This window comes from Protopterus annectens, chromosome 9.part0 (assembly GCF_019279795.1).
Source record: "Protopterus annectens isolate FY-2018-M chromosome 9.part0, PAN1.0, whole genome shotgun sequence".
NCBI lineage: Eukaryota > Metazoa > Chordata > Ceratodontiformes > Protopteridae > Protopterus > Protopterus annectens.
Window position 1 is genome coordinate 1050019560 of NC_056743.1, and position 21914 is coordinate 1050041473.

Genomic DNA, 21914 nt, shown 5'->3' on the forward strand with positions numbered 1-21914 from the left:
CTAGCTGAACTGGAGTGAGGCTAGGAGGAGGAGCAGCTAGCTGAACTGGGGGTAAGGATAGAAGGAGGGGCAGCTAGCTGAACTGGGGGTAAGGATAGAAGGAGGGGCAGCTAGCTGAACTGGGGGTAAGGATAGAAGGAGGGGCAGCTAGCTGAACTAGGCTAAAGATAGGAGGAGGGGTAGCTAGCTGAACTGGAGTAAGGATAGAAGGAGGGGTAGCTAGCTGAACTGGAGTAAGGATAGAAGGAGGGGTAGCTAGCTGAACTGGAGTAAGGATAGAAGGAGGGGTAGCTAGCTGAACTGGAGTAAGGATAGAAGGAGAGGCAGCTAGCTGAACTGGAGCGAGGCTAGGAGGAGGAGCAGCTAGCTGAACTGGGGTAAGGATAGAAGGAGGGGCAGCTAGCTGAACTGGAGTGAGGCTAGAAGGAGGGGCAGCTAGATGAACTGGGATAATTATAGAAGGAGGGCAGCTAGCTGAACTGGAGTAAGGATAGAAGGATGGGCAGCTAGCTATACTGGGGTAAGTATAGAAGGAGGGGCAGCTAGCTATACTGGGGTAAGTATAGAAGGAGGGGCAGCTAGCTGAACTGGAGGTAAGGATAGAAGGAGGGCAGTTAGCTGAACTGGAGTAAGGCTAGGAGGAGTAGATAACTGAACTGGATTAAGGATAAAAGGAGAGGCAGCTGGCTGAAGTGGAGTGAGGCTAGGAGGAGGGGCAATTAGCTGAACTGGGGTTAAGGATAGAAGGAGGAGGGGCAGCTAGCTGAACTGGAGTGAGGCTAGGAGGAGGAGCAGCTAGCTGAACTGGAGTGAGGCTAGGAGGAGGAGCAGCTAGCTGAACTGGAGTGAGGATAGGAGGAGGGGCAGCTAGCTGAACTGGGGTAAGGATAGAAGGGGGGCAGCTAGCTGAACTGGAATGAGGCTAGAAGGAGGGGGCAGCTAGCTGAACTGGGGGTAAGGATAAAAGGAGGGCAGCTAGCTGAACTGGAGTAAGCCTAGGAGGGGTAGCTAACTGAACTGGAGTAAGGATAGAAGGAGAGGCAGCTAGCTGAACTGGAGTAAGGATAGAAGGAGGGGCAGCTAGCTGAACTGGGGGTAAGGATAGAAGGAGGGCAGCTAGCTGAACTGGAGTAAGGCTAGGAGGGGTAGCTAACTGAACTGGAGTAAGGATAGAAGGAGGGCAGCTAGCTGAACTGGGGTAAGGATAGAAGGAGGGGCAGCTAGCTGAACTGGGGGTAAGGATAGAAGGAGGGCAGCTAGCTGAACTGGAGTAAGGCTAGGAGGGGTAGCTAACTGAACTGGAGTAAGGATAGAAGGAGAGGCAGCTAGCTGAACTGGAGTAAGGCTAGGAGGGGTAGCTAACTGAACTGGAGTAAGGATAGAAGGAGAGGCAGCTGGCTGAAGTGGAGTGAGGCTAGGAGGAGGGGCAATTAGCTGAACTGTGGTAAGGATAATAGGAGGGGCTACTAGCTGAACTTGGGTAAAGATAGAAAGAGGGGTAGCTAGCTGAACTGGGGGTAAGGATAGAAAGAGGGGCAGCTAGCTGAACTGGAGTAAGGATAGAAGGAGGGGCAGCTAGCTGAACTGGGGTAAAGATAGAAGGAGGGGTAGCTAGCTGAACTGGAGTAAGTATAGGAGGAGGGGCAGCTAGCTGAACTGGGGTAAGGATAGAAGGAGGGATAGCTAGCTGAACTAGAGTAAGGATAGAAGGAGGGCAGTTAGCTGAACTGGAGTAAGGCTAGGAGGGGTAGCTAACTGAACTGGAGTAAGGATAGAAGGAGAGGCAGCTAGTTAAACTGGAGTGAGATTAGGAGGAGGGGCAGCTAGCTGAACTGGAGTGAGTCTAGGAGGAGGGTCAGCTAGCTGAACAGGGGTAAGGATAGGAGGGATAGCTAGCTGAACTGCAGTAAGGATAGAAGGAGGGGCAGCTAGCTGAACTGGGGGTAAGGATAGAAGGAGGGGCAGCTAGCTGAACTGGGGGTAAGGATAGAAGGAGGGCAGCTAGCTGAACTGGAGTAAGGCTAGGAGGGGTAGCTAACTGAACTGGAGTAAGGATAGAAGGAGAGGCAGCTAGCTGAACTGGAGCGAGGCTAGGAGGAAGAGCAGCTAGCTGAACTGGGGTAAGGATAGAAGGTTGGGCAGCTAGCTGAACTGGGGTAAGGATAGATGGAGGGGCAGCTAGCTGAACTGGAGTGAGGCTAGGAGGAGGGGCAGCCAGATGAACTGGGATAAGTATAGAAGGAGGGCAGCTAGCTGAACTGGAGTAAGGATAGTAGGAGGGGCAGTTAGCTGAACTGGTGTGAGGCTAGGAGGAAGGGCAGCTAGCTGAACTGGGGTAAGGATAGAAGAAGGGGCAGCTAGCTGAACTGGGGTAAAGATAGAAGAAGGGGCAGCTAGGTGAACTGGGGGTAAGGATAGAAGGAGGGCAGCTAGCTGAACTGGGGGGTAAGGATAGAAGGAGGGGCAGCTAGCTGAACTGGAGTAAAGATAGGAGGAGGGGTAGCTAGCTGAACTGGAGTAAGGATAGAAGGAGGGGTAGCTAGCTGAACTGGAGTAAGGATAGAAGGAGGTAAGCTAGCTGAACTGGAGTAAGGCTAGGAGGGGTAGCTAATTGAACTGTAGTAAGGATAGAAGTAGAGGCAGCTAGCTGAACGGGAGTGAGACTAGGAGGAGGGGCAGCTAGCTGAACAGGGTTAAGGACAGAAGGAGGGGTAGCTAGCTGAACTGGAGTGAGGCTAGAAGGATGGGCAGCTAGCTGTACTGGGGTAAGTATAGAAGGATGGGCAGCTAGCTGAACTGGAGGTAAGGATAGAAGGAGGGCAGTTAGCTGAACTGGAGTAAGGCTAGGAGGAGTAGATAACTGAACTGGATTAAGGATAGAAGGAGAGGCAGCTAGCTGAAGTGGAGTGAGGCTAGGAGGAGGGGCAATTAGCTGAACTGGGGTAAGGATAGAAGGGGGGATAGCTAGCTGAACTGGAGTAAGGATAGAAGGAGGGGCAGCTAGCTGAACTGGAGTAAGGATAATAGGAGGGGCAGCTAGCTGAACTGGAGTAAAGATAGAAAGAGTGGTAGCTAGCTGAACTGGGGGTAAGGATAGAAGGAGGGGTAGCTAGCTGAACTGGGTTTAAGGCTAGAAGGAGGAGGGTCAGCTAGCTGAACTGGAGTGAGGCTAGGAGGAGGAGCAGCTAGCTGAACTGGAATGAGGCTAGAAGGAGGGGGCAGCTAGCTGAACTGGGGTAAGGATAGAAGGGGGGGCAGCTAGCTGAACTGGAGTAAGGCTAAGAAGGGTAGCTAACTGAACTGGAGTAAGGATAGAAGGAGGGGCAGCTAGCTGAACTGGAGTAAGGATAGAAGGAGGGGCAGCTAGCTGAACTGGGGTAAAGATAGAAGGAGGGGTAGCTAGCTGAACTGGAGTAAGTATAGGAGGAGGGGCAGCTAGCTGAACTGGGGTAAGGATAGAAGGAGGGATAGCTAGCTGAACTAGAGTAAGGATAGAAGGAGTGGCAGCTAGCTGAACTGGAGTAAGGCTAGGAGGGGTAGCTAACTGAACTGGAGTAAGGATAGAAGGAGAGGCAGCTAGTTGAACTGGAGTGAGACACTAGGAGGAGGGGCAGCTAGCTGAACTGGGGTAAGGATAGAAGGAGTGGCAGCTAGCTGAACTGGAGTGAGGCTAGGAGGAGGGACAGCTAGCTGAACTGGGGTAAGGATAAAAGGAGGGACAGCTAGCTTAACTGGAGTAAGGATAGAAGGAGGGGCAGCTAGCTGAACTGGGGGGTAAGGATAGAAGGAGGGCAGCTAGCTGAACTGGAGTAAGGATAGAAGGAGGGGCAGCTAGCTGTACTGGGGTAAAGATAGAAGGAGGAGTAGCAAGCTGAAGTGGTGTAAGGATAGAAGGAGGGGCAGCTAGCTGAACTAGGGTAAGGATAGAAGCAGTGGTAGCTAGCTGAACTGGAGTAAGGATAGAAGGAGGGGCAGCTAGCTGAACTGGGGGGTAAGGATAGAAGCAGTGGTAGCTAGCTGAACTGGAGTAAGGATAGAAGGAGGGCAGCTAGCTGAACTGGAGTGAGGTTAGGAGGAGGGGCAGCTAGCTGAACTGGGGTAAGGATAGAATGAGGGGCAGCTAGCTGAACTGGAGTGAGGCTAGGAGGAGGGACAGCTAGCTGAACTGGGGTAAGGATAAAAGGAGGGATAGCTAGCTAAACTGGAGTAAGGATAGAAGGAGGGGCAGCTAGCTGAACTGGGGGTAAGGATAGAAGGAGGGCAGCTAGCTGAACTGGAGTAAAGATAGAAAGAGGGGCAGCTAGCTGAACTGGGGTAAAGATAGAAGGAGTGGTAGCTAGCTGAACTGGAGTACGGATAGAAGGAGGGGCAGCTAGCTGAACTGGGGTAAGGATAGAAGGAGTGGTAGCTAGCTGAACTGGAGTAAGGATAGAAGGAGCGGCAGCAAGCTGGACTGGGGGTAAGGATAGAAGGAGGGCAGCTAGCTGAACTGGGGGTAAGGATAGAAGGAGGGGCAGTTAGTTGAATTAGAGTGAGGGTAGTGGAGGGGCAGTTAGATTGTTTGGAATGGAGGTTCATGGTTAAGGTGGCATTGTTATTGGCACATTTCTTAGAGCAGAGCTTGGTAGGTGGTCTGGGGATGCTTTCAGTAGATGTTTTAATAAAGCGTGCTGCGTCTGCCTTACTGGTGTGTACTAAATGTCTGGGAAAAAAGACATGCACAGGAATGTGTGTAGGAAATTCTAACTAGACTGGTAGAAAACATAAGGCATTGTTAGTGTTTTACCAGGTTTCACTGCTCAACATCTTATTTTCTGCTACTTTTAGCATTCCTTGTTGAGTGACACATCATAGAGAAATGTTTGTAAAGTTGCGCTTGTAGTTTTGCAACGTAAATAACGCAGACTTTTAGTCCCTTCTAAAATAAGTGTGTAGGAGCTGTCCCCACAACCAAATGCAGTATGAGTTTGTAAATCTGGATTTCATGTAAAAAAACTGTAGTAGCTGCCAACTTTTTGTTTCAGAGGTCCATCTCTGCCAGTCACTGCTGTTTGTTTAAACGTAACAGGCTTCTTCTACGTTTCAGAGGTGCTTTAAATAAGGAAAGTAGAGGTGCATGGTTGTGATACTGTTCATCGATCAGAAATGAGCAAACTGCAGTTTGCCAAGTTAAAAAAAGGCAAAACCACAAGACCAACTTATTTATGAAGGAAAGCAAAAACCGTCCATCCTCTTGCAGGAATAGATACCATATACACACAGACTCACATCCATCAACACACTTTTATGGATAATTTGGAGGAAGAGCAGTTCATCTAAATCACATCATTGGGGGTATAGAAAGGGACTGGAACACACTCCTAAAAACCATGTAGACAGAGGAAGGAGATACATTCTCTGCACAGATGACACAGCAGCTGAAAACTAAGCAGTGAGAGGCAGCAGTGCTAAACGCAGTTTCATTGTACCACTACACAGCAATATTTTTGCAGAATAATGAAACACTTTTAGCAATATCTTAGAATTGCTCTGCAACCTAGGGTGGCTCTCAAGGTTAGAGACAGAAGCCTGGGTTGACTTTCGTATTAGAAACTGTACTGTGGCTACTTGCATATCTTCTGTCCAGATATCGGACATTACTATGTACCATCCAATGTGCTGGAGGATAAAACTTTGGTGTGGTTTGTGTCTGAATGTGTGTTGGGGGTCATCTATATTCAGGCTGCACAACACACCCAGGAAAGACTACTAAAGGCTTTTTTTTTTGCCTCATGTTGAGAGAAATGCTAAACTAATTGCAAAGTCGTGGGATTGTCAAGATTGTTCGTGACAGGAGAATGCATTTTTTTTTCCAAATCTCTGTTTAATGTTTTAAACTTTTTGGACATTGTAGTACCATGCTGTCAAAATTCTTCATTATGGAGGGTCTGAAAAGTCATTTATGTTCGAGTGAGCTTTGTCTGCAGACAGTACATGGCATTACTTACACCCCCACAACTCTTCAACTGTGAAGCTAGTCTGTATTACTAAGGGGGCGGAGGTGGATTGTATTCCCTTGCAAGTAACTCTTTGAGTTTAGTTGGTTTGCCTTGGTTGGTGTAGTGTTTTCAGATGTATGTGTTGTTCCTAGCATTTTGCTTGATCAAAGTGCTGGCTTGTAATTTTACAAGGTGTTCACAGTTTTTAATGCAATCTCCTGACTTTCAAGCATACCTCTCAACTGTCCAGATTTTTGACTTATATTTTTGGTCTGTCATACAATTTGTGGTTTTAGAGCAGATCACTGAGGGCTGAAGTCACTAAATAATGACATACATTTGAGTTTCATACTTCACATCTTTCAGAAAATGAATGCTAACACAAATCCCATTATTCTGGAAACTTTCTAAGAGCAATATTTAAAATCTGCCCCCTTTTTTGAGCCTTTGCCCCCCCCCCCCCCCCATTATTTTAGGTTTTGTCCAGATTTCTTGTAGTAAAAGGTTGAGATGTATGCTTTCGAAAGAGTATGGCAAATCATTTGCTGACATGAATCCTTTCTTGGCATTTTTCTCACTGGCACTGACATGCCTTTCTACTGATCATTGTTGCATCTTCTCTGTGCTAACTTGAAGGCAGTAGTGACAGAATCACACAAGGATACAGTGTTGCCATTTTCCAACTGTAACATTTTTTAACCAGGAAACAAATTAAAAATGTCAACATTTCTGTATCTTGAAATGAGTATCTATCCATAACTTTTGCCTTTGACTGGAATGGAAGTATGCTGTTCTGGAGCTTTGCTATTAAAAGCTGAATTTTTGTATCCTACTTTAATATTTCAATTATGGGAACAGAGTACATATGAGAAAAGCAGGTCTGCCACACAGACTGGTGCACTGAGGGTGTGGGTAAATAAACATTTAGGTTACAGTGACCTTTGACATTTAGGTTGCCCAGGCAATATTTTAATCTGTTTACATATTTCTGCGTCATATGTCTTTGCTTTGTTTAATATAACCTTCCCCTCAGTTCTCACTCGGGTTACTCTGTAAACATGTCTTCCATCTCTGTGCCACTTTTACCAAGCAGATACATTTTTTTCAGTATGTTTACGGTTAGCATGTTTGTCACAGTGCTCAGGCTGCTTATTTATACTGACTCTCCTGACCACAAAAAAAGATTTAATGTGACTCACTGGAGATCATGTTTCCATCTTTATGTGCATATTGATTGCAGATAACAAACAGTTTAAACATTTGGATGACAAGATTTTCTTTTTGTCTGGATGGATGAACTTTTGCCTTTGGGCAGCAGTGACAAAGTCTGCAGTAGTGTTGGGCAATAGGATAATATAATGTACACTTGAAAGGTCTGTTGTCTCATCAAAGAAGAAATTTCAGGATGGAGTAACCCGAGTGTGGTTATTCTTGCGACTTAGTTCATAATTTAACAAAGTGTTCCCTGGAGAACCATGGCCTAGCAATGACTGTGTGTCTATGTTTGTCTTTGTAGTCACAAGAGAAAATAGAACATTCTAGTAGCTTGATGATTAAGACTGGCTTGTTGCCATTTTCATTTATTAACCTAGTTAATACTGTTCAGATGAAAGTCTGTTTACAGGAGAGAACATTACAGAGAAACAAGTGAACTACTGATATTTTTGTCTCCTGTAATTGCTAGTACAAGACTTGGAGACCAGCTGTTCCAGAATTCATTTTACAGTTGCAGCTTTCCCCATACTGTTTGGATGATTCTGATGTTCGTATATTCCATTTGTGATGTGAAAATTTTATAGTTCAGTGTTTGTTCTACATGGGTCATTTTGTTCATTTGTAGTTAACAGAAAACCAGCTACGATAGGGAATGAATCTGTCATGCTTACGTGACAGTAGCTAGGCATTGAGCAACTGTCTGGATTTCCTCATCCATTTCTTCCATTCTGTTTTACTCCTGCATTTACCCAAGTACATTGCACCTTCCCTTATGGATATATATTCATTGGGATGGCAGTCCTAGTGATACGTTAGTGCTCGCAGGTTTCAGGTTGTGAGCAGAGTTTAATTTTGATTCGTTACTCCTTGAACTAGTCATTACTGAACTGTAGGGCTTGGAGAGCAGTGGTTACGCTCCAGTATTTGGAAAAAACAAATCAGTTAAGCACTACTATAGTGCAAGAGCCAATCTTAAATGTTAAGCACCCCCTTCATAACTTGTTAAGGTCAGGTCTCACTCTTGGTGGTCAAGTCTAACAGTACTGACCAACAAATGACAGCGGCAGAATAAAAGACTGATTTGTTTCTTCCTGCTGTCCTTGCCAATAACATGTCCCTGATTTCCTGTTAGAAAATTAAATAGTGGCTAGAATAACAGGATGTGTGTGTTCTCCTGCATATTCTGAAGGATACAAAGTCTGAAACTCAAATGTCTCATTATTTAGTGACGTCTGTCATCAGTCGTTTGTCCAAAAATGAAATATTTTATGTGGAACAGACAAAACATTTGAGGCAAATATCTGTATATTTCAGTGGCAAAGCAAGGTGAGTGTTAACATTAGGGATTGTGTTAAACTACCTTTTTGACAACAATCATTAAGTGATTTAAGTCTTTGAAAGCCAGCAAAACACTTAGGATTTTTCATCCCCTGTAGGAAAAGCGCCATGCACTGCAAAGAATTAAGATTGGATCTCCAGTCATAACCCTTAATTATGTGTTCTCAACATGGATGCCAAGATTCACCTCTCTAGCTTCGCTCTCGAGGTGAATTTTTTGGCATACATGTCTCAAACACATAATATGCAGGTTATGATCTGTGACCCAGTCATAATCCAGTATGACAAATGCAGTATGCCTGAAACTGCATATTGAGAGGAAATGCTTGAAGACAGAACACTGTAAATTCTTTCCTCTCATCATGCTGTTTGTTTTGTTTGTTTATTTATGAATGTATGTTAACCAGGTTAGTTCCACTAGACATGGACTATTTTCAGAGGATATCTGAGAGGGTATCCATTGTAACTTGGGAACATTTGGTGGTGTGCCAGCTTAGGAAGATGAGACCTGTGTTTTCTTATTGGAAGGCTGGAACTTCAGGAGTGCCCTATATGCTGCTGCTGTACCTTAGCGTGCCTATGCGGTAGATACTGCTTGTAGTAATGTCACATATTAATATTTAATATGGAGAGTGAAATGTAACTCATCCTAGGTGATTGGATTCATTTTCAAATTGCTGATGCTGGAGTGCAAAATTAGGAGGTACTACACTCCTGAGTGTGCCGTCACTCAGAAATGACTTTAAACTGAGGAGCTATCAGCCTGAGTTGGCGTTAGCTCAGGTAGATGTAAAAGGTCCCAGGGTACCTACCAAAAAGGAGTAGGGGAAGTTCCCTGCTGGCCTGACCAAATTTTTCTTTGTAGCATAAACACTACCTGGGGTCTCCCCTGAAGAGAGACTACTAGCCTAGTGAGGTTAATCTGGTCAACAGATGATAAAATAAATAAACCCTATGCCATCTTACTGAATATGCCCCTTATATTGTTCATATTGCAATGTTATGAAATGTGTGAGCATTTGGGTCTTTCAAGGATGTGCATTATGGGAAAGCTGCAGGGGACATAGGTTAGTAGATAGATACTTACTAGGCTGTTGATCTGTGAAGATCTTAAGAAGCCTAGCCATACCTTCCCATGGGAATTACTAGCCATTATATTTTGCAATATTAATCTCCCAAGACAGGATGAGCACATATATGTTGGGGTAGTTACATGTTTCTCCTGTCTGTGAGGGTCATTGGTGCTAAACCAGAGGTGAATTTGTGGTTGCCTATCCATTCATCTAAGTTACATTTGAAGGGTGTATAACAGGAGTACTCCACTCTGCTTTTTGTGAGGTTGAGAGGTGCTGGCAGCTAGTTCAGCTTAAGTTATTATTGAAGTTTTAAAGTCAAGCAGCATGCTAAATGTCTTTAGACCAAATAAAGGTAACGTTGTCAACACTTTAAAGAGAAAATCCAGGATGATAAATATCCAAGCGTCAAAGGCACGAGGAAAATTAATTTTTTTTGGGGGGGGGGGGGTCCAGGAGTGTCACTCCAGGAAATTTTTCTAATTTTCTGTTATAAAATGCATGTTTTAGAGCAATTGTGTGACAGTTTTCTAGTGTACAAAGCTGTCACATAACTGCTGTAAACTATGCATTTCTATCAAATTATTTGCTTTTTTGCTTATTGGATTGGATTGGATTGGATATCGGGTATTCTAGAAACAACAAGCCTACAGTAAAATCCACCATGGCCAATGAATGGATCCAGGAAAGAGTGGCCTAACAGCAATTCTGGTCTGGATCACTGTCCACACTTGCAGTGCCTCCGCTCATATCCATTAAGAACACAACACTCAATGAAGTATGCCCAGTATCATGAAAATACAAATAAGATTAAAACTGTAAACAACAGAAACAGAAGCGTTAATGATGTTATTCGACAAAAACAAAAAATGTGCAACTTTTAAATACAACCACTCAGAAAATGAATTACTGGTATTTACAGCATGTTTTGAATGGGCAGTGCAGCAAGTAAACTATGCCAAGTACCCATAATAAAATTTAAAATCCAGTCGATTCTCTGACGAACCTCAAATCTGGGACATTTTACATACTAGACAGGCACTGTCCAGGACACAATACTGAAAAACAGGACTGTTCTGGGAAATCCAGTATGGTTGACCACCCTAAATAAAGTTCAGGTGATGGTGAGGTACTTGACTGATGAAATTTATGCAAGTTGTTGTTGTTGTTCGTCCGTCATTGTTGACGATGACCAAGGACATCACATCGAGGAGGTTGACTGGGCACAGTGTGTCCGGCTGTCACTGATCAGTCCGATGCGAGCTTGGAAAGCTCTGCTGCACTTCAGGAACAAGTGGACTGTTGAGTTGGTTGACAAAGAGTTGGCTGTGGAGTTACGGAGCTCATGCTTCCTCTGCAGTCCTGCTCTGCTCGTAGTAAGTAGCGCCTTTGCTGCACTAGGGTTTCCCAGAAGTCCGGATCAATGCCAAAGCTCTTTAGCAAGACTTTTAGCGTGTCTTTGAAGTGCTTTTTCTGCCCACCTTTGTGTGCATTTGCCTCCTGTGAGTTCACCATAGAACATTCTCTTGGAGAGGCATGTGTCTGGCAATGTACAAGGTGGCCTGCCCACCTGACTTGGGCTGTCCTCAGCAGGATGTAGATACTTGGCAGTCCAGACTGAGAGACCACAACTGTGTCTGGAACTTTGTCCTGCCAGTTAATTTTCAGCAGCCTTCTTAAGCAGTTCATATGAAAACAATTCAGCTTTTTGGCATGATGCTCATACACAGTCCATGTCTCACAGGCATACAGTAGTGTGGGCAGTACAACTGCCTTGTACACCTTCAACCTTGTGGATAGTTTAATGCTTCTCGTCTCCCAGACTGACTCCCGCAGCCATCCAAATGCAGAGTTTGCCTTGGCGCTGCTTGTCTACCTCATCATCAATTTTCACAAATCTGGAGTGTGTGCTGCCGAGGTATGTAAACTTGTCAACAGCCTTCAGGATCTCACCTTCAGCGGTGATAATTGGTTCCACAAGTATCTTCTGTGGTGCAGGCTGATACAAAACCTCAGTCTTCTTGGTATTGATTATGAGGCTGAAGTGTCTGCAGGCAGTGGAAAACCAGTTCATGCTGTGCTGTATCTTGGTCTCTGGCAGCGTTGAGTGCGCAGTCATCTGCAAACAGGAAATCGTGCACAAAATCCTCTTCAACCTTGGTCTTGGCCTGTAGCCTTCACAGGTTGAAGAGCCTGCCATCAGTTCTGTATCTGATCTTAATGCTAGTTTCTTCATCATCACAGCAGATATCTGACAACATGGCTGATATCATGCTGAACAGCACAGGTGCCAGCACACAGCCTTGCTTGACTCTGTTGGTGACTGGGAAAGGCATTGGAGGAGTCTTCATCGTTCAATACTCAAGCTAGCATGCCATTGTGGAACTGGTGCACCATACTGATTAATTTGGCTGGGCAGCCAAACTTCTCCATGATCCGTCATAGCCCCTCATGATTAATGGTGTCAAAGGCTTTGGTCAGGTCCAAGAAGATTGTATAAAGGTCCCTGTTTTGTTTCTGGCACTTCTCCTGTAGTTGACACACTGCAAATTTCATGTTCACTGTCCCTCGGCCCTCTCTAAAGCTGCACTGACTCTCTGGCAGGTGTCCATCTTCCATGTGCTGAGTCAGGCAGTTGAGGAAGATTGTGGCAAGGATTTTGTCGGCAATGACCAGGAGAGAGATTCCTCTGTGGTTGTCACAAGACTGCCTGTTTCACTTTCTTTTGTAGAGAGGGATGATGGAGGCATCCTTGGGCTTTTGAGGGATAACTTCCTGTTGCCACATGGTCTGGAAGAGTTCGGTGAGCTTCTGTAGCAAGACTGGTCCCCCTGTTTTGTAGGTTTCAGCTGGGATGGAGTCAGAGCCTGGTGCTTTACCATTGGAGAGAAGCTTAATTGCTTCCTTAATCTCTAATTCCTTTGGAGGTTCTGGCAGATAGGTGTTAATGATGACTTGCGGCATATGGTCAATGGCTTTGGCATTGATGGAGGAAGGCTTGTTCAGGCCATTGTTGAAGTGCTCAGCCCATCTTTCCAAGATGGCATTCTTGTCAGTGAGCAGGGTGGACCCATCGACACTGAGCAGTGGTGATGTTCCAGAGGGCTGCGGCCCATAGATGATCTTCAGGGCATCATAAAAACACTTGAAGTTGTTATATCAGTGTACTTCTGGATCTCATCTGCTTTTCTGGTGAACCAGAAGTCTTGCACCTCTCTGAGCTTTGCTTATACCTTGCTTTTGATGGATTTATAGGCTGCTTTCTTGGAGACGGATGTAGTGTCTTGCTGAAGGGATCTGAAGGCTTCACACTTCTTATCCAGCAGCTTCTGAATGTCTTCATCATTGCAGTCGAACCAGTCCTGGTGTTTACATGTGTTCAGGTCCAAGTGAGCAAGAGCGGTGTTGTAGACCACATCCCTAAAAGCTTGCCCAATCCTCTTATGCACCATTGGTGCCAAAGACAAGTTGGTCAAGCTTACTGTCAAGGTCCTCACTGAGATTCTGGTGCACAGAGTGCCATTCTAACTTGCTGACATTCAAGTGCCTATTGTTTTTTCTCCTGTGGCTCCACCTGGGCTGGTTGTGCATGTGGTCAGTCCAGCAGTCTGTGCCACACATGATCTTTAGTCACTCTAACGTCCTGCCTATCCCTTCTCCTTACAATGACATAATCAATAAGATGCCAGTGCTTGCGTGGGTGCATCCCGGACATCTTGTTACGGTTAGGTAGGCGGAAGACTGTTTGTGGTCAACAGGTCAAGAACTGCACAGGTCTTCAGAAGTAGATGACCATTGCTGTTGATTATGCCAACTTCATTCCTCCCAGTGACTCCCTCCCATGTCTGGTAGTCTGCACCAGCTCTGGTATTAATGTTGCCTAAAATAACGAGCTTGTCCACCTTGGGCACAGGTAGTATGAGGGACTCCAAATCTTCATAAAACATGTCTTTGATCTCCTCTGGGTTTCTAATGGTTAGGGCTTATGCACTGATGAAGGTGGCACGGCACTTCCCTTTGAGGGGAACCACAGAGACATGAGTCGGTCATTGAATCCTTTTGGGAAGCTGGCTAATTTGCTGATCAGATTAGATCTGATGGCAAAACCCACTCCTGCTTTACAATGTTCATTGCTGCTGCGGCCACTCCAGAAAAAGGTATGACTGGCTTTGACTTCTGTCAGCAACCTGGTCTCACTGAGGGCTGCTATCTGGATGTTGTACGTGCAGAGTTCTCTTGCGACAAATGTTGTCCATCTCACAGGTCTGTCTGTTTTGGAACTATCCATGAGCATGCACACATTCTATGTGCCAATGGTGAGCGAAGTCACCAATATTTTTTCCTTCATGATTCGACTGCAAGATTGGGATCCCCCCACTGCCACGGCAAGCAAGCCAGAGGTAGGGTGAATCGGGCTATGTTTTGGACACCTTTTCTAGCCCCCTCCTCAGACCATGGAGGTGAGCAGAGCGATCCTAAATAGGTCTGCTCAGACACTCAGAGTGCTGCCGAACTCCACTGCTGCTTCAGTGCAGTAGAGGGCGACCCATTGCTCTGGTCCACCTGTGTGTGGAGTTGTGGCTACAACTTCCATGTATCTACACCTGCTGCTTCATTCCTCACCCAACACCACAGGACTTGGGTGAGGGGGGTGATGTCTTGACTTGTGCGTGAATTGGATTATAGTGCGAAGAGGTGCGCATATCGTCAGTCTCGCTCTCTCGTTCTAACCTGTCTTAGTCCAGTGGCAGGACATAGTTGAGACTACTGGAGATGGGTCGGGATGCAGTGGCTGGCCAGCAGTGTCCTAATGTGTCTTACTGTACCCTATTTGTGCTCCACAGCACTTGCTGAGTCCGCCTTCCTGCCCATGAATCAATCTGGTGATTTCCTCCACACAGTCCACCAGATCCAGTCTTCACATGTATATATAGACAGGCCCTGACTCACTGAGAGTCACAAACCCGTCGGCTACCCTCACCTGGTTTTGCCAGCCAGTCGAAGCCATTGCCCGGGGTGTGGTCGCTGTTGCATGCAAACAACTACGAGGAGCCACAGGTGAGAGCGGAGTGTCAAGTGAGGACCAAGGTGGATGAACTACTCTGAAGAGCATGATGGGTTCAACCATCAGAGGTACTACTTCTCCCTGGCACCCATACACCCCAGGAACTTGACTGAAATTTATGCAAGTAAAACCCAGACAACAGATAATATGGTAACATAAGTATGGCTATCATGTTAAGCAATAACAAAAAGAGAAAAGAGATGGATTATTGAATCCCTAAATGATGTGGATACTCTACAAAAGGGCCTTACAGAAACAGATGCTTGGTGCAAGAGCCATGGTCTCAAGCTTAATGCCAAGAAATGCATAGTTATCCCCTGTGGGAAAAAACATGTACCCATGAATTACTACATAGGTGGCAGTACACTAAACATCGAAAGTGTGAGGAGAGACTTAGGGACACAGGTGGACAGTGGTCTCACCTTCGATAACCACATTGCCACAACAGTCAGGAAATGCTTCTATGTGGCACACCTCATCACTAAGGGCTTTTCATGCACAAATAAGGAGGTCATTGTCCCACTGTACTCATCCCTCATTAGACCCATTATAGATTACAATGCCCCATTTGGTATGTACCTCTCAAGACATCTGCAACAACTGGAAAGGCTGCAGAAATACCTCACAAAGAATCACAGGCCTAAAGCAGATGCCCTATGCTGACCGCCTTAAAAAAACTCCAGCTATACTCTGTCGCATATCGTCTACTCTGAGGTGATCTCTGCTTAACATACAAGGCCATGTCAAACCCAGAGCTGTTGAACATACTACACTTAAAGAAATCGCAATCCCTCAGAGTCACATGCTCCAGGGATCTAAACCTTGTCATCACAATAAACAAAACCTGCTGGAGGGATAGGTTCCTGACCCAGAGACTCCCCAGACTCTGGAATAGACTGCCCATACATGTCAAGCAGAGCACCTCTTTGGCCCTCTTCAAAAGGAACCTTGATGATTGGATGGGAGAAAGGAAATTCACCCCGGGATCACGTCATTCACCCTGCTAGACAGGGGTCCAGGGAAGTAAATAGTGTGGGAAGAAATAGCCAGGGAATTGTTATGGCTAGGCTTGTATAGGCCCTAGGGCCGATAGCCTAGTACCAACCTATGGGCAAGAAGAAAATCCTGACAGAGAAAAGGGTGATGAATGACAGAGTAATAAAACTTAACGGAGTCTCAGAATGAACTACTGCTGCTGGTTTAAAGTCTGCCCTGCCATCTGTGGTACAGATGACCTAATAGGTCAGTCAGTGAACAGCAGTGCATGGAAGAAGCAGACTGGACTTCAAATGGCTGATCTTTCTTCCCATTAGAATGGACTGGGTAACACTGGTGAAATGGCACTGTTTATTCCTACCATCTGTTTTGGGCTTGCAGACATGTCTGTAGTATGTGTAAGTGAATGTGTCATTGCATGGTCCCAGCAGGGTGTGTATGTCTTACTGCATGACCCCTTCAAAACAGACAAACTTAGACAAAGCCTTCTCACACCAGAAATGCACTCTGGATTCCAACATTCCACTGCTGTATATATCCTTGGGTTAACTGCCCGTGCAGTAGAAACAGTTGGATAGCAATGTGTTAACGACATCTGAAAGGTTTCTGTGGGCAGAGTGAAGGGAAGAGGGTACAAACTATCTGAATATAATAATGATGGTTACATGAGGCACATGCTACTGATATAACAAACTGGATGACAAGACAGAAGCCCACAGAATGCAGAAATCCAGTAGTCTGTAAATTTAGTAGCCAGAAAAGACACTGAGAAACTGTTAGCCCTACCAACTTGCCCAGACATTAAGCCATGGAAAAATAAGATGAAACAGTGGGATAGTTATCCTACTCGGAAGACAGTTTCTTGGAATGAGCCAAAAATGTACAATAAAATCATAAGGATATTTATGAGGAAATAACTGACAGACAAAAAAAAAATACAGTAAACTTACAAGCTCATATATGCATGCAAGTGGGCTACAGTTTATCAGATGAATGTGTCTGCATGAATGACCTTCACATGGATGGCAATAATATAGTCAATGTATGTTTTTTTTTAAATACATTCCTGATGCAACATGTGGTAATGCCTTCATTACAATCACTTCTAACTCCACCGTGTTATTTGACTGCTGCTGAAGCCGTACAGCAAGAGAATCAAGAGTTATGGTGTCCTGGCTTAAACTGGAGGTAGAGTACAACACCCCATTTGGTGTGTACCTCACAGGACATCTGCAACAGCTGGAAAGGCCACAGAAATACCTCACTAAAAGAATCACAGGCCTAAAGCAGATGCTCTATGCTGATTGTCTAAAAAAAAACACCAGCTGTACTCTGTGGCATATCGTCCACTCAGAGGTGATCTCTGCTTAACATACAAGGCCATGTCAAACCCTGAGCTGTTGGACATGCTCCACTTAAAGAAATCCCAATCCCTCAGAGCCATATGCTCCAGGGATCTAAACCTTGTCATCACAATGAACAAAACATGCTGGAGGGATAGGTTCCTGACCCAGAGACTCCCCATACTCTGGAATAGACTGCCCATACATGTCAAGAAGAGTGCCTCCTTGGCCCTCTTCAAAAGGAACCTTGACGATTGGATGGGAAATAGGAAATTCACCCCGGGGATCATGTCAGTCACCCTGCTAGACAGGGGTCCAGGGAAGAAATATCCAGGGAATTGTTATGGCTAGGCTTGTATAGGCCCTAGGGCCGATAGCCTAGTACCAACCTATGAACTTATAAGTGACAACATTTGCAATGCTGAACAAAATGGACAAAATCTGCAGAGATCATAAGTCTAACAACAAGCTACAACGTTGGGTTCAAAGAAGTTTCCGTAGGGGAAAGATGTGGGGCAGAAAATGAAGCTACACACGTGTACCTAAAATGAACATGATTTAAGGGTTCCAAAAAAAGTCCTGTAATCAAAGGTCGCTGAATCTTGAATGTACTCATTTTTGGTTGGGGGGTGCACTGTATCTGCCCATCCACAGGAACATAATTTATTTTTGAAAGGTAATACAGTGTGTGATGACAGACACTGATAGTAAATAATGTAATTCACTTGGGAAATACTTTTGGAAGATAAGCACAGCTTGCCAGAGCAATTAGTATTTGTTGTTGTGATGTTCATACGTGCATCTGTCTCTTTAATCCTACCACTATTCCCCCAATCCAAAGGTATCCATCCTGTCAGTCTCAAAGGTGAGGTTTCACGTCCTGTTTAGAATGCAGACTGTCCTTGCTGTAAATTATACTTTGTATCCATACCTGGTATATGTTGTGAGGCCTGGCATTGTAATGTTTCGTTTGTGAAGACTGCTTAACAGAGGTTGACAGGATGGAAGGGAGAAGATCACAAAACAGGTTTTCTAATCCAGTGACAATATTTACTTTATTTTGATGCGACTTTCTTTTCAGCTGTCAGAAGTAAGCCAGTAATTCTCAATGGGGTACGAGCCAGCAAAAGACAAAATAGCCTTTTATACAAGTGAGGCCTCATGTGGACAGTGAAAGAAACTTTCATGAGAGAGGCAGTTTCTAAGGAAAAAATGTACAGCTGAACAAGTTTGTGCTGAAAATCAGAATGTTTTTATTAATGATGCACCACATCCTTTCTTGCATCTGTTATTGTTTTTGGATTGATGGAACTCGTACAGGAAAAAGCAGCGAAAGGAACCAGTGTTCATGTACAAAAGTACGGTCTCTCCCTTCCTTTACATGTTCTGACCTTTTTGAGCATTCTCCTGATAATCAGATGTGCTGGTCATTTTTAGTACCAGTACTCAGGAATAGGATCTTATTACCTCACCTTATTTTTTATATATTTTTTTTACAACACCATTCCCAAGTTTGGTCATGTAATGTTTATTATTTGGCTGAGAAGACCTCCAGAATGAAGCTTGAATGTACCACTAGGTGGCAGTACAAACACACAGCAATTCTAGGCAACCTGAACAGAAATGCTACTGCTGTGCAGGAATATTAAACTGTAATCCTTGTGTGTAGTAGATTTGAACCCACGGTAGTGGTGCTGCGGTAGCGTTGTCGCCTCACAGCAAGATGTTGTCCCATTCGATTCTCAGCTAGAGCTTCTTCTGTGTGGAGGCATGCGTGAATGGGTGTGCCTTCGTTGAGGGTTGTGCGTCAGGGCTGGTAACTCAGCATGTAAAAATCCACTACCAAACATTAGCGGACCGGAGTTCCACTGTGGTGACCCCTAACCGGGATAAGCCGAAAGACACAACAACAATCCTTGTGTAGTAGATTCATGAGTTTAAGTACAAGGCATCATTATTAAAATGCATTTCTACATCATAATTCATATGTAACTGTATTTAATGTAACAGGAATTAATCTGAATAAAAGAAAACCCCATTCCAATTCACAGCTGAATAAGTGCAGAAACATTTAGGGTATGCTGTGGACTAAGTACCTAGAGGATGACTTGGCTTTTGACTTCATAACTTACCAAGGACACATTTGGATCCTTGATGCTACCCGTCTGCTCTCTAGTCAGTTTTAGGAAGTGAGCTCCACTGCAGGGGATGTCTTCTTGCTTTATTTTTGTGTTCCAAGTACCAGAAGCAGTCTGATCTCCCAAAGTGTGCTACATTTTCTATGACCCTCAGTTGACAGATCTTCAGGCTGTGGAACTTAAGGACTTCTTTTTTATCACCCCTGCGATAACACTAGATAGAAGTGTACTTTTCAGCTGTTCAGGGAAGGGTTGCCTAGATCACCAGCAGTGCCAGGCGGAAGTCCCTAGGAACCATTTTCTTTGGAAACATCACAAGATCCAAAGCCACTTTCCAAATTAGTGCTATGCATTTTATTTGTAATGCCTTTTTATTCTCCAAATGCTGCTCAATATTTACCTTTTCATAACTGATTGGACCCATGATACCCCAGTTGCAAGACTGCTCGCAGCAGGAGGCTGTCATCTTAATAGCTGTTTTTTCTGTTATTCACCCCTAAACCCTGCCCTATTCTTGGTCACTGATGTGAGGGTAGGCAGCACCTTCCCCTATTACATGTTCATTTTCTCTCACACTCCACATAAAGGGACCAAGTGTCCATTCTGACTATTGCCTCTTGCCCTTTTCCTCTAAGAGCTATCCTCAGTACAGTGCGTCAGACCAGCCCTCCTCCCCCAAGAATGACCAGGATGGCATTCATCTCTGCCTGGCTCCTCTAGCTCCTGAGCCACTAACCAATGTGGGTCATGTGGGTATAGTAGTCAGGGTTACCCTCCTTCACCATGGAACTAAACCCATTGTGCTTCCGTTGTGGAGCTTCCTTGTGATTCTGGCTATGTGATGTTCTGACCTGCTGTATCGATACAGCTACCTCACCAATTACTCTTTGTTCACAATGTGTCTTTTCATTACAGAAAAGTAGTAGTAGTTGTATCTTTCTACTTTCACCTTAAGTTGCCTTTTAACAGTGCTACTGGAATTAAGCCATGACCCTAACAATTTGAGAAATCACAAAAACTCAAGGACTGTACTGTCACTTTTATGAATTTCAGCAGTGCAGCCTAAAACTGCAGATCTCGATGCAAGAATGCAGCAGGACAGTGCAGAAATCTTTGATTGTGTGGTTATCCTGTTTTATTTTATTCGCTACTAGCCTGTCTTCATATTGTGAGCTCTGCTTTAACAAACAAACCTAGAGCGCACTTCTGCCACACTAACACAGCTGTATTTACAGGATCCTGTTGCAGTTTGACTTCCATACCCTTCTATGTAACTTTTATGGTACTCAAACCTTTGCCAAACAGTGTGATCTTTAGGTAATTTCCTGAGTGTGCATGTGGTGGGATCTGGCTGTCTGTAGCAGAAAAGCCAACCTGATGATGCTGTAAGGGAGTGTTTTAAATGCTTTCAAAGCCAACCATTGAGCTGTCAGTGGTAAAGTAGGCTAACTGATGAAGTTTTTGAATTTACTTGACCCCCAGCTACCAGTATATAGTTATCCTGTAGCCACAGTGTATATTCCCTTGATTTGTAGGTGGTGTTTTGGTTTCAGTTTTAGAGGACTTACTGATGCTTATCACTGGATTTTAATTTGGGTTACATATGAGACACCCACTGAATCATATGATGGGTAATAGTTTGTTCTTGTTTTGTATGTGGATATTAAATTCCATTTTATAGGGCCTCTATCTCAAGAAGAGTCAGGAGTTTTCAGTGTTTCTATTGTAGCTGCCTCCTAATGTATGCAGAAGGATGTACTTCTAAATATCGGAATATACAAATCTCAAGCAACTAACAATTGATCCCAAAAGATCAAAAGCCAGAACAGTGAAAAAACAAAGCATTATGTTTTTTATGTGCACCTCCCATACCCCCTGCTAATTATATCAACCAGGTCTGAGACTGCTATACAGTGGTAGAAAGGGCAACTTCACCGATCCCCACTGTGCACAATCTTGCATGGACTTAACACTGGCAGTGATAAATGAGTTTTGATCACTTCTGCTGGCATTATGTATGTTCAGGATTACAAAAGTTCGATTATATGGAGTGTTTCCATGCAGAAGTAGTGAGAAAGCCTCGATCTTCACTGATTCTGTCAAAACATTTCAAGCATATAAAAACAAGAGGACTCATGCGTTTAGTTAATTAGCTGGAGCATTCTCCACATATATTGTTAACCATTAATTATGTATGATTCTGAGCATGGTGGTCCTACTCAATTCTTACAATTAAATTGACATGTATTGCCTTTCATATGTTACACACTTGATAAGGGCCACTCCAGGACAAAGGATTATCTCTTGCTTGTGTTTTTCTTGACATCCAGTGCAATTTTCTTTTTTCTAGACTCTGCCATCTTCACATTGTTATGTAGGTTTTAGTAACTTAGGATAAGTACTAAGGAACCTGCTTTGTGAGATGTACTTTACAAGCTTTGTTGCAGCTGAAGAATCGTTTTTTGTTTTTAGTTGAAATGTTCTGTTTGTTTGACACACACCAATAGTATGAGATTGATTTCTTTCTGATGTATTGTACTTTGCCATATTTGATAAATGGACCCAAACATTTAAGCTGTATTCCTGGGTGACAGTGGTGACCGTAAGGTGCTTGATGCAAACAAAGGTACTGATGTCAAGTGATACCAGTGCACGCAGGTGGCTGCCTGTTCCTTGGTCATTATATGAAGTACTGAATTGTGGGAGATTTTCCTACTTCCTAGGTCATGGGACTGGGATAACTTCCAGCAAAAGTTGATGCAAGATTA

At 44.4% G+C, this 21914-nt stretch overlaps 1 protein-coding gene across 3 annotated transcripts in view; it reads left to right on the forward strand.

The window, feature by feature from the left end:
• The window catches only part of TNS2 (tensin 2), a 1145004-nt gene that overhangs the window by 272694 nt on the left and 850396 nt on the right, over positions 1-21914 (forward strand). The window lies entirely within an intron of this gene.